Below are 13,841 nucleotides of genomic sequence, written 5' to 3'. Positions count from 1 at the left end.
TCTCATAAAAAGTACGTAACCAGTTTAATTTTTAGAGAGCAAGGAAAGGGAGGAGAGATGATGATAGATAGATAGGTAGATGATAGATAGATAGATAGATAGATAGATAGATAGATAGATAGATAGATAGATGATAGATAGATAGATGATAGATAGATAGATAGATAGATGATAGATAGATAGATAGATAGATAGATAGATGATAGATAGATAGATGATAGATAGATGATAGATGATAGATAGATAGATAGATAGATGATAGATAGATGATAGATAGATAGATAAATAGATAGATAGATAGATAGATAGATGATAGATAGATAGATGATATAGATAGATAGATAGATAGATAGATAGATAGATAGATAGATAGATAGATAGATAGATAGATAGATAAACTCCCTAACAGATGATCAAACCCATACCCTAGGTATGTGCTCTTTTGGTGTACGGGACGGTGCTTCAACCATCTTAGCCACCCAGCCAGGGCATGACCGGTTTTTATTTTATTTTTTAATGAATTTAATTAGATAAACATGTTTCTCTCAGTTTGACTTGATGTAGGGGACTCTTTAGAACTATGTGTGAATGCGTATGTTAACATATGTATGCATGTATGTGAACATAATTTATTGTGTTTATTGCCTTTGCTCTTTTTGACTCAAATACTCATCACTAAGATTTCTGACACTTTATAGGTATGCAAATAAACACTGCAATTTCTCGGAATTACTATATATCATATAACCTCAAACTCTCTAAGCACTCAGAGCAACTCAGTGTGTTCTCTGTCTGTTTACCAAATTTTGAAAACTTGACAAATATATATTAAAGTACCCAGTTTCTGGGAAAAAAGACAAAACAAGAACACTAGAGATTTAGATAATTTGGGCTATAACTGCATGATGAAATACATGTATATTGACATTTAGATAATTTTTTAAAAACCTACTATGGAAAAGATGAAACAAAGTTTAATTTTTCTCCCTTTTTCTTAAATAAGTTTACTTAACTTTATAGAGCAAAGAGGGTAATTCAGCTCATGGCAGCAGTGGGTTGAAAACCATTGCTATTTACATTCTTGTATTTTAACAAACAAAAACGATGGCACCATTAGATTTTGTGTATTAAAATGAAGACTCCTAGTTTATAACTAATAAAATGTATAGGTCAAGGCCAATTTGTAAAATGATTACTTGCAGTTTCCCCCAAACTAGAATCCTATATTAGGAAGACTTGTGTGGTGACCTCTACAAACTCAGCAATAGAAAGTTGGCTGAAGTTGTTATTTTTCAGTCCAACCATAATAGTATTGAAATACTATACAAGTGCAAGGAACAACAAAGAAAATTCTACACCCCCATCTTGTCTCCTAAACTGTGGCCTTTGCAACTTGGATAAATGAGAAGTGGAATTTCACTGCTGTACAATAATTCTCAATTGCACAGTATTTCCCAGTCTAGTTGCACACTGGAATCACTTAGGAAAAAAAAAATTAAATACTGATTCCTAGAAATTCCAGAGCACTTGTGCTAGACTCTGAGAATGGAGCTCAGGAATGGTAAATGCTTCTCTGGTGATGTTAAAAAGCAGAGTTAAAAAACAACTAATTTAAATATATTTGAGTAAAGAATGATAGTGTTCAGAAGAACTGGGCTTAGAATTTCAGTAACAAAGTCAGAGTTTTGGTCCATCTCTACTGTGTGACCTTGAGCAAACAATTTAACTCTAACCCTGAGATACCTCATCTGTGAAGTAAGAAAAATAGTCATGACTATTTGAGAGTTATAAGAATTTAATTTAGTGTTTTAGGAAGGAGTTCATGAACCACCTGCATGAATGTCAACTGGAATACATAAAAAAATACCAATTTCTAGACCTATCCTCAAACTATTGGTAAGAACCCAGTAGTCTCACTGTAGCCGGTTTGGCTCAGTGGATAGAGTGTCAGTCTGCAGACCGAAGGGTCCCAGGTTCCTTTCCATTCAAGGGGCCAATTGCAAGTACCTTGGTTGCAGGCTCCTCCCTGGCCCAGGACATGGTCAGGGTTCCTACAGGAGGCAACCAATCTATGTGTTTCTCTCACATTGATGTTTATCTCTGTCTTTCCCTCTCTCTTCCACTCTCTCTAAAAATCAATGAAAAAATATCCTCAGGTGAGGATTAACAAAACAACAAAAAAGAATCCAGTAGTCTGAATTCAGTAAACTATCCACATGATGCTTTTACATTTTGATTTGTGATAACCACTATTTTTGTGGGTACTGGAAGTAGCCATTAGGAGAATACCTAGTACGTACTAAGCACTCAGTACATGTAAGCTATAAACTGATAAATGCAAGTGTAAAGTTTGTTGGTATTTTACAATCTGGATTAGCTGAAAATTTGTAAAAATTCAAATAATCAACCAAAAACATTTTTCACGAATTGCCAAACTACCAATTTGGCCGATTTGGGACTGAAGTTATAATATAATGCATTAATTCAAATTTACAACTTTTGGAATCCTATTTAACGTACCCAGAATCCATGAGTTTTATTTCTTAAATATCTAAAATTAGAAAAAGATATCTTAGACTTTCAGGTTGTAGTTAGTTTAGTAAAATGAATGGTAGGATTGAGTGTCATAAATGTTTATATTTTTTTAAAAATTAAAAAAATATTTACATGAAAGAACTTCTAGTTATCTGAATTATTGTTAGACTTTTAATATTATTTTTATGTAATAATATCTTATTTAACCAGAAAATATTGTTACATCTTGTAGATAAATAATTTATAGACAAATGCATTGTCAGTGAACTAATTATAATTGGAAGGTAATATGCAATAGTGGTTAGGGTCATGGACTTTTGAATTACACAGACCTGAGATAGAAACCACTCTGAATCACTTATTAGTTTACTAGAGGCCCAATGCACTAACTTCATGCAAGGAGCTCTACTTCCTCTCCCTTGGCCCCTGCCACTGAGGCTTCATCTGGAAAGACGTCCAGAAGGACGGACGTCTGGTCTAATTAGCATATTACACTTTTATTATTATAGACTAGTGGCCCGGTGCATGAAATTCGTGCACGGGGGTTGTGTCCCTCAGCCCAGTCTGCACCCTCTCCAATCTGGGACCCCTTGGAGGATGTCCTACTGCCAATTTAGGCCCAATCCCTAACCGGCAGTCGGACATCCCTTTCGCAATCCGGGACCACTGGTTCCTAACCACTCACCTGCCTGCCTGCCTGATCGCCCCCAACTGCGCTGCCCTTCTGTCCTGATCACCCCTAACTGCCACCCTGCCAGCCTGCTCGCCCCCAATTCCCCCCGCCCACTGGCCTGCTTACCCCAATCTGCCCCCCCTGCTGGCCTGATCACCCCCAACTGCATCCCCCTGCCAGCCTGCTCACCCCCAACTGTGCCCCTGCTGGCCTGCTTGCCCCCAGCTGCCCCCCTTGCTGGCCTTCTCACCCCAACTGCTCCCCCCCACCAGCCTGATCACCCCCAACTGCCCTCCCCTCTTGGCCTGATCCCCCCTAACGGCCTCTGCCTCGACCCTTCCACCATGCTTTGTCCGGAAAGTCTCCTGGAAGGTCTCCCAGTCTAATTAGCATATTACACTTTTATTATTATAGATATGACCTTGGGTGAGTTACTAAATCCAAATTTTCTCATATGCTGTTAGGCTTAATGATATTCTTATTTCATAATATTGCTTCACTTATTAAATAAGATAATAAAATAAACACGAAGTCTTGGCATTGCGTTTCATAGTTGCTCAGAACATGCTGTTTATGCTTAAGCCCTGTTCTAGATGCCAGGCCTAACTAACAGATCTGTAAATTTGTGAAGGCTTTTTAGTTTTGTTTCCATTTCTTATCAGCTCAGATGCCTTTTCTTCAGAACTAGATAACATAGTCTCATTCTGTGGTCTCCTCTCTTACCCTCCATTAAGTATGAATTATTAATATTATTTATTTATTTATTTATTTATTTATTTATTTTTTAATATTTTTATTGAGGTATTATATGTGTACATATCTTACTATTACCCCCCCACCCCACACCCACACATGCCCTCCCCCCCCAGAGTTTTGCGTCCATTGTTTATGCTTATATGCATGCATACAAGTCCTTCGTTTGATTTCATAACTCCCCCACCTTTCCCAAACTTTCCCCCTGTAATTTGAAAGTCTGTTTGATGCTTTACTGTCTCTGTATCTATCTTTTTGTTCACCACTTTATAATGTTCTTTACTATCCCTAAATGAGTGAGATCATGTGGTATTTTTCTTTCATTGACTGGCTTATTTCACTTAGCATAATGTTCTCCAATTCCATCCAGGTTGCTGCAAATGATGAGAATTCCTTCTTTTTTATGGCAGCATAGTATTCCATTGTGTAGATGTACCACAGTTTTCCGATCCAGTCATCTGCTGATGGGCACCTAGGCTGTTTCCAGATCTTAGCTATTGTAAATTGTGCTGCTATGAACATAGTGGTGCATATATCCTTTCTGATTGGTGTTTCTAGTTTCTTCGGATATATTCCCAGGAGTGGGATTACTGGGTCAAATGGGAGTTCCATTTTCAGTTTTTTGAGGAAACTCCATACTGTTCTCCACAGTGGCTGCACCAGTCTGCATTCCCACCAGCAGTGCACGAGGGTTCCTTTTTCTCCGCATCCTCGCCAACACTTGTTGTTTGTTGATTTGTTGATGATAGCCATTCTGACAGGTGTGAGATGGTACCTCATTGTTGTTTTGATTTGCATCTCTCGGATAATAAGTGACTTTGAACATGTTTTCATGTGTCTCTTGGCCTTCCTTCTGTCTTCTTTTGAAAATATTCTGTTTAGGTCTGTTGCCCATTTTTTTATTGGATCATTTATCTTCCTCTTATTAAGTTGCATAAGCTGCCTGTAGATGTTGGAGATTAAACCTTTATCAGTGATAGCAATTGCAAATATGTTTTCCCATGCAGTGGGCTTTCTTGTTGTTTTGTTGATGGTTTCTTTTGCTGTAAAAAAGCTTTTTATTTTGATGTAGTCCCATTTGTTAATTTTCTCTTTAGCTTCCATTGCCCTAGGGGCAGTGTCAGTGAAGAAGTTCTTGTGGCATATGTCTGAGATTTTGTTGCCTGTGGATTCCTCTAGTATTTTTATGGTTTCCCGTCTTATGTTTAAGTCCTGTATCCATTTTGAGTTTATTTTTGTGTATGGTGTAAGTTGGTGATCTAGTTTCATTTTTTTGCATGTATCTGTCCAGTTTTCCCAACACCATTTATTGAAGAGACTGTCTTGACTCCATTGTATGTTCATGCCTCCTTTGTCAAATATTAATTGAGCATAGTGGTTTGGGTCGATATCTGGGTTCTCTATTCTGTTCCATTGATCAATATGTCTGTTCTTGTGCCAGTACCAGGCTGTTTTGAGAACAGTGGCTTTGTAATACAGCTTGAAATCTGGTATTGAGATCCCACCTACTTTATTCTTCTTTCTGAGGATTGCTGAGGCTAGTCGGGGTCTTTTTTTATTCCAGATGAATTTTTGGAGAGTTCTTTCTAGGTCTGTGAAATATGCTGTTGGTATTTTGATGGGGAGTGCATTGAATCTGTAGATTGCTTTGGGTAGTATGGACATTTTAATGATGTTGATTCTACCAATCCAGGAACATGGTATGTTCTTCCATCTGTTTACGTCTTCCTCTATCTCTTTTTTCAGTGTCCTGTAGTTTTCTGCGTATAGGTCTTTTACCTCCTTAGTTAAGTTTATTCCTAGGTATCTTAATTTTTTTGGTGCGATGGTAAATGGGATTGCTTTTTTAGTCTCTCTTTCTGTAAGTTCATTATTGGTGTATAGAAAAGCCATAGATTTCTTGGCGTTAATTTTGTATCCCGCTACATTGCCGAATTCATTTATTAAGTCTATTAGTTTTTTGATGGAATCTTTTGGGTTTTTTATGTACAATATCATGTCATCTGCAAATAAGGACAGCTTCACTTCTTCTTTTCCAATTTGGATGCCTCTTATTTCTTCTTCTTGCCTAATTGCGATAGCTAATACTTCCAGTACTATGTCAAACAGGAGTGGTGAGAGTGGGCATCCCTGTCTTGTTCCTGTTCTTAGGGGAAATGGTTTTAGTTTTTGCCCATTGAGTATGATGTTTGCTGTGGGTTTATCATAAATAGCTTTTATTATGTTGAGGTATGAGCCTTCTATTCCCACCTTGTTGAGAGTTTTTACCAAGAAAGGGTGTTGGATTTTGTCAAATGCTTTTTCTGCATCTATTGATATGACTATGTGATTTTTATGTCTCAATTTGTTTATGTGATGTATCACGTTTATTGATTTGCGGATATTGTACCATCCTTGCATTCCTGGAATAAATCCTACTTGGTCATGGTGTATGATCTTTCTGATGTACTGCTGGAGCCGATTTGCTAGAATTTTGTTGAGGATTTTGGCATCAATGTTCATGAGGGATATTGGCCTGTAATTCTCTTTCATTGAGTTGTCTTTATCTGGTTTTGGTATTAGGGTGATGCTGGCTTCATAGAAGGAGCCTGGAAGTGTTCCTTCCTCTTGAATTTTTTGGAATAGTCTGAGGAGGATAGGTTTTAGTTCTTCCTTGAAAGTTTGATAAAACTCTCCTGTGAAGCCATCTGGCCCCGGGCTTTTGTTTGGCGGAAGCTTTTTGATAACTGCTTCAATTTCTTCCATAGTTACTGGCATGTTGAGCTGTTTAGAATCTTCCTGATTGAGTTTTGGAAGGTTGTATTTTTCTAGGAATATGTCGATTTCCTCTAGGTTGTCCAGTTTGTTGGAATAGAGTTGTTCGTAGTATTTTGTAACAATCCTTTGTATTTCGTCGGGATCTGTTGTTATTTCACCTCTTTCATTTCTGATTTTGTTTATTTGGGTCCTCTCTCTTTGCTTCTTGGTGAGCCTGGCTAGAGGTCCATCAATCTTGTTTATCCTTTCAAAGAACCAGCTCTTGGTTTTGTTGATCTTTTGTATTGTTTCTTTGGTCTCTATGTCGTTTATCTCCGCTCTGATCTTTATTATTTCTTTCCTTCTGCTTACACTGGGTTTATCTTGTTGCTCTCTCTCTAACTCTTTGAGTTGTTGGGTTAGGTAATTTATTACCATTGTTTCTTGTTTTTTGCAGTAGGCTTGTAGAGCTATGAACTTCCCTCTCAGGACTGCTTTCGCTGTGTCCCATAGATTTTGGATTGTTGTGTTTTCATTGTCGTTTGTTGCCATGATGTTTTTTATTTCTTCCTTGATGTCTTTGGTAACCCAGTCATGGTTTAATAGCATGCTGTTTAGTCTCCAAGTGTTTGATTTCTTTGGGTTGTTTTTATTGTAGTTGATTTCCAGTTTTATGCCACTGTGATCTGAGAAGATACTTGATATGATTTCTATCTTCTTGAATTTGGAGAGACTTTGCCTATGTCCTAACATATGGTCTATCTTTGAAAATGACCCATGTGCACTTGAGAAGAATGTATATTCTGTGGCTTTGGGGTGAAATGTTCTGAAGATGTCGATTAATTCCATCTGTTCTAGTGAGTCATTTAGGATTGATGTTTCTTTGCTGATTTTTTGTTTAGAGGATTTGTCCAATGGTGATAGTGGGGTATTGAAGTCTCCTACTATGATTGTATTACTGTCAATCTCTCCTTTGATATCTTCCAGGAGTTTTTTAATGTATCTTGGTGCTCCTGTATTGGGTGCATATATGTTTACCAGAGTTATTTCTTCTTGTTGGATTTCTCCTTTTAGTATTATGAAGTGGCCTTCATTATCTCTTGTTATGTCCTTCACTTTGAGATCTAATTTGTCAGATATAAGTATTGCAACCCCAGCTTTTTTTTCATTTCCATTTGCCTGGAAAACCTTTTTCCATCCCTTTACTCTCAGTCTGTATGCATCCTTTTTTTTGAGGTGGGTTTCCTGTAGACAGCAGATATCTGGGTTTTGTTTTCTTATCCAGTCTGTTACCCTGTGTCTTTTGATTGGGGCATTCAATCCATTTACATTTAAAGTTATTATTGATAGGTACTTATTTGACGCCATTTTTATTCTATACCCCTGTGTACCTTCTTTGCTTCCTATTTATTTCTTTTTTTTTTTTTTTTTTTTACAGCAGACCCTTTAGCATTTCTTTCATTGCTGGTTTGGTGGTGATAAACTCCCTTAGTCCTTTTTTGTCTGTGAAGCTCCTGATTTCACCTTCAATTTTGATTGATAGCCTTGCTGGGTACAGTATTCTTGGATTTAGACCCTTCCTTTGCATGACTTGGTATATTTCATTCCATTCCCTTCTGGCCTGATGAGTTTCTGTTGAGAAATCAGTTGCTAGTCTGATGGGGGTTCCTTTGTATGTAACTGTCTGTCTCTCTCTGGCCGCTTGTAAGATTCTTACTTTGTCGTTGGTGTTTGCCAACTTAACTATAATGTGCCTTGGCGTCGGTCTTTTGGGGTTCATTTTGCTTGGAACTCTGTGAGCTTCTTGGATTTGTGTGGGTTTTTTCTTCCCTATATCAGGGAAGTTTTCTGTTATTATTTCTTCAAACAGGTTTTCTATTCCTTGCTCAGTTTCCTTTCCTTCTGGCACCCCTATTATCCTGATGTTGTTTTGTTTTGTATTGTCCCGAAGTTCCCTTACGCTCTCCTCAATCTTTCTAATTTTTGTTTCTAGAAGCTGTTGTAATTGGGTATTTTTTTCCATCTTGTCTTCTAGCTCACTTATGCGGTCCTCTGCTTCATCTAGTCTACTCTTGATGCTTTCTATTGAGTTCTTTACAGCAGCGATGTCATTTTTCATTTCTTCTTGGTTCTTCTTCATTTCTTCTTGGTTCTTACTCATATTGTCGAATTTGTCTTCCATCCTTTTCAGCCACTTTATGACCATTTCTCTGAATTCTTTCTCTGATAGGTTGTTTGCCTCTAAATCGTTTACTTCCTTTTCTGGTGATGCCTGCTTCTCTTTCCTGTGGGGGCTGTTTCTTTGTCTCCTCATGGTCTCTCTTCTCCGGATGTCTGGTTATATAGATTTCTCTCTCTGGCGTTGATTTAAAGGTATAAGATACAACACAACCAGGCACAACAGACAAGGCACTGAACAGAATTGTATTCACGATATTAATAACCTCCAATAAAGGTAACCACCAGAGAAAGACAAATTAGGGAATAGGAGTGGAAGAGGGAGAGTAAAAAGAAAGAACAACAACGAAAAAAAAAAAAAAAACAAAGAGTGTGAATCTGAACTTGGGAAAAGAGCAGAAAAAAAGAAAAGAAAAAGAAATAACAGAAAAGAAAAAAAAAGTAAGAGAGACAAGAATGATACTAAGAGAGAAAAGGGGAACAAACTATATATATGGGGAGTAAACTCCACTAGAACAACCACTATTCCCAGCAAATTCCAGCAACACGAGCCTGGAGATTAATACAAACTGCAACAGCAGCTAATATCAAGTGAGGCAAGGGAAAACAAAAGTAAAAAACAAACAAAAACAAAGCAAACAAAAGAACCAACCAAACCAACAAAAAGAATAATCAAAACAATCTCATAAAAAAGCATAAAAATTCAATCTAATCAACATTCAAGCAAACAACAACAAAAGGCCCGAGAGAAAAATAATTTTTTTTAAGGTAGCGTAGAGAGAGGTTTGTATGGATTTGGAGCAGGGGGTTGGGAATTAGATATATAAGTAGGGTGAAGTTTTGGCAGGGAGTAAACTGAAAAAGTAGGGAAAATCTAAAGCCAGAAAGGGTTAAGATAAACTGGGGACCAAAAGGGGAAAGGTTAGGAGGAGAATGATGGCATAATGTTAGCTTTGAGATAGGGTAAAGCGATTGTAAGGGAAAGATGCAAATCGAATGTAGGACACTAATCCAAAAATAAAAGAAAGAGAAAATCAAATGACATTAAAAAAAAAAAAAAAAGTAAAATAATAGTAATAATAGTGCTGATTGAAAATAAAAATGTAATAATTAAAAAGGTGAAAATCGAGTGAGGAAAAAGAAAAAAAATAGTTTCTTAAGTAAAAGATGCAAAAAATGAAAATAAAAAAATATGAGAATAAAAAATTTAAAAAATTGAAAAAAGAATTGAAAATTAAAAAATAGGAAGACTAAAATGTGCAGTAGCGGCTGTCATTCACTTCCTCTATTATTCTGTTTGGTACGCCTTTTTCCCAGTCTGGGCGGTATTTCAGTTCAGCTTCATTCCAGGGCTCCTCAGTGTTGGAAGCCAGTCCTGCTTTTTAAGACAGCCGTGTCTTAATTTCTCGTATTTATTTTTTATTACACCAGAGACAATTAGCGTTTCAGCCCCTGGGTGGCAGTGTTTCTGAATTGACTTCCGGGCCTCTCTAGCTCTTTTTTTTTTTTCCCCTCTATGGCACTCACTACCGGTTTGTGGAGGTGTGCGCCTCAGAGCTTGTGGAGGTGTGCGCCTCAGAGCTGCCTCTCTGATGGTCACACGCAGCTCTGGTCCCCAGGTTCCGAAAAAACACCTTCCCCCTGCAGTCTTTCAGGGTTTCCACCTGGGTTTTTCTATGTGTTGGGCTTAGCAATCAGAGTCGGAAAGAGCCCAGGTGTGCGGACCGTGGGTCTGTGCGCCAGACTAAGGAGCCTGCACTCCTTTGAAAATTCTTAGTCTGACCCTCCTCATCAGATTAAAATGAGTTGCTTTCAAGAGGTCACTTCTGTTAGCAGCTCAGAAGACCCCCCTCCTCATTCACGGATCACGGCAGTTCCAACTGCCGCTGATTTTTCTAGGCACAGACCTCCCGGCTCCTGCCGGTCCTGCGGCTGCCGCGCTTCCCTCACCCAGCGCTTCCCTCACCCACCGCGGGGATTAGAAACCGCAGCTTATTTCAGACGAAATCTGACCTTTCCGTGGTGCAGTGAAGAGTTTCTTTGAATCCGAATGTTTGCGCTGATAGGGGACCGGTGGTCTGGTGCTCCCAGCAGTTCAGTGTTTGCAGTTGTCGCAGAAAGTCAGGTTTCCACTAAAATCCTCCTTTCCTTGCAAGATGGCGAGGCGCCCGGCGAGCCCGCAGCTCCAGGAGGGGACCCAGCCCCTGTGGATGCTGCGCGGTCAGAGGAACACTGCCCAGTACTCCCCCGCCTTCTCCTGGAGTTTAGCTGTCCCTTGGCTTGCCCACATACACTCCCTCTGCGAGCCTCTGCTGCTCCGACTCTCCGCCCCAGGAACAGACTCCAAACCCGACTCTATTCCGTCGCCATTTTCTCTTCAGCCCTATTAATATTATTTAAATAATTTCTAAGGAAAGATCATTAATTCATTAACATTAATTGTGTCAATAGATGGAACTGAATATTTTTCCTATATCACTCAAGCTAATAAATCATTAAATAAAATAAAGTTCAATAATCCCTCTAGAGGTTTTGCTTGCATAATGACCAATATCTGATTTTTATTTCTCTTCAATAGATTGGTAGTCAATTTCATTAAGGATTAAATCAAGGTAAGTTTTGAAACACCTGGTAGACTCACTAACATAATCAACTGTATAAAAAAGAAACTTGTCAAAATTAGATTTCTTTTTTAATTTCTTGGAAGTATAACTAAATGGTTGGGTCAAGTCAGTGGAAGACATTAAAATGATTATTAATATAGACACATTAATTAAAAATCCTTATAGATTACTTTAAAACCTGTCAACTGTTAGCATAATCCAGCTATACCACCACATTATATTTCTTGTTATTTTAAAGTCTACCTGGACATAACTGACTTCCCTATGTGCACTCATTTGAATGTTGACATAGCATATAGAACTGGTTTGTTAACTTAGTAAAAATGTGCAATACAATGTCTATCTCTGTGACTCCTAAAACATTAGTGACTAAAACGTAAATCAATCACATAAATTATGCAATTAAAACAAAATAAAGCAGTGGCTTGGGGATTGTTGTTTGTTTTAAGCAAAACTGTACCTTGTAAAATCTTATATTGTGAAAGCAATATGTAAATTTCATTGCAATGATTTTTTAATTCACTTATGAAAATCAGAAAAATGGTGAAAAATATATTTATAATACATTAAATTATTTATATTAATAGTAATATAAAAGTTTCTGTAATAATAAAATATATATTATCAAAATAATTTTTAAAACATCACTTTCTTCTTATAAAATGAAACACTAAATATTAGAGTGACACTATGAATAGTATTTTGACAGCTATTTTTAGAAGTGTATCAGATCACAACTTATTAAGCACCTACTTATTTGGTAATATATTGATGAATAATATATATAGCATTATCTCCATTAAAATGAATTGGCTAATTGAGAGATATGTCAGAAAAATATTTAAAAATGATATTTTTACCTTTCAAAGATAATCAGTTTAGGTTACTTTACCTAGAAGGGCACTTACATTTTTATTGGTTTTATAGGCTACGCATAACACAGACTTATCATTTCTCAAATTATTTCAGACATCTTATAGCTCACCATGGCAGAAAATAGTTTATCCATTTAGTAAAATGACATAGCAAAATAGAACTTCAGGACTAATCAGGAATTCTGATTCCCTTAAGAATAAGATTAATCTACTTGGGCAAGTAAGTAGAAGCACTAGATCCTCACCTAAATTGTCTTTTGACACAAGAATAAATTTTTGATTAGAATAAAAATTTGAGAAGTATTATAGACCAACAAGTTGAGCCATATTAATGTGTAATGCTGAGAGGGAAGATAACAACTTGCATTAGGCAAATTGTGAAGTAAGCTTTCCTTCTGAAATCTCTCAGCTCATGTATGTAACATTTATCCTGTTGTGATTCTTGCACTCCCTAGATGTTCAACCAACTCTCCTACCACAATATTTAAAAGAAGTACCTCATCAGTAGTTCAAGTTAAATTAACAATAGGTTGTTATTATCATTCATTTGATAGATATTTGATGTTAAAAGGGATATTTTGAGTGTGTTTCTTGCTTACTCTGTAAATTAGCAGGAAGTTAAAGAGTAGAAATACTTTGGTTTATGGACTTAACTATGCATATCTCCAACCATTAAATTACAAATACTTAAAATACACACTTAAGTTTCAAAAATCTTGATTATTAATAAAAGATTTTTCCAAATCTTTTCTCAATGTAATTGGTTCTTCAAAGTGATTTTTAAGAATATTAAGAAGGTCGTGATTGATGACCAATTTATGGTGGATGAAGATATCACACACAAAACAAACATTTTGTGCCCAGTTACATATAATTCAGAACTTCGGAAATGTTGCAAATATAAATTAAAATTGTATTAATAGAATTATTTTTTTAATTTGGATATTTACTTCAAATGAGAATACTTCTTTATTTTAATTTTATATAAAGTTAAGGTTGTAAATATGTTTATTTAGGGAGAAAATATTGTTTATTTTACTAGCAGAGATTAGTTTGCTTTCTTTAAAATAACTGTCTTAGGCTAATTTATATATCAAGGACATGACTTTCTAGGAAACTATTCTTATATTTTTCCCTTTACTTAGAATAATTATTTTTAGATAAGTAATTATAATTAAAGACTAGATCCAATGTGATACAAATAGTGGGAAAGGTGTAAACCCTCAATACCTTTCAAAAGCACTAATTGTTAAAGTGTAAGATGCAGTTTATAGTAGTTAATAACTTCTACCCACAGTTATTACCATCTCATTTGTCTTATAATGACCAACAACACTCAATTGTTTATTTATAAAAGTAATCTAGAGTCAAAAACAGATTACTTTAAAAGATAGTGATAAAGAAATCAAGATCATTATTTTAACTTTTTAAATGAAAATATACTCTCACTTACTGATAAACAATGTG

This window comes from Eptesicus fuscus, chromosome 7 (genome assembly GCF_027574615.1).
Source record: "Eptesicus fuscus isolate TK198812 chromosome 7, DD_ASM_mEF_20220401, whole genome shotgun sequence".
NCBI lineage: Eukaryota > Metazoa > Chordata > Mammalia > Chiroptera > Vespertilionidae > Eptesicus > Eptesicus fuscus.
The sequence above is the reverse complement of the archived record's forward strand: the minus strand, read 5'-3'. Positions refer to the sequence as shown.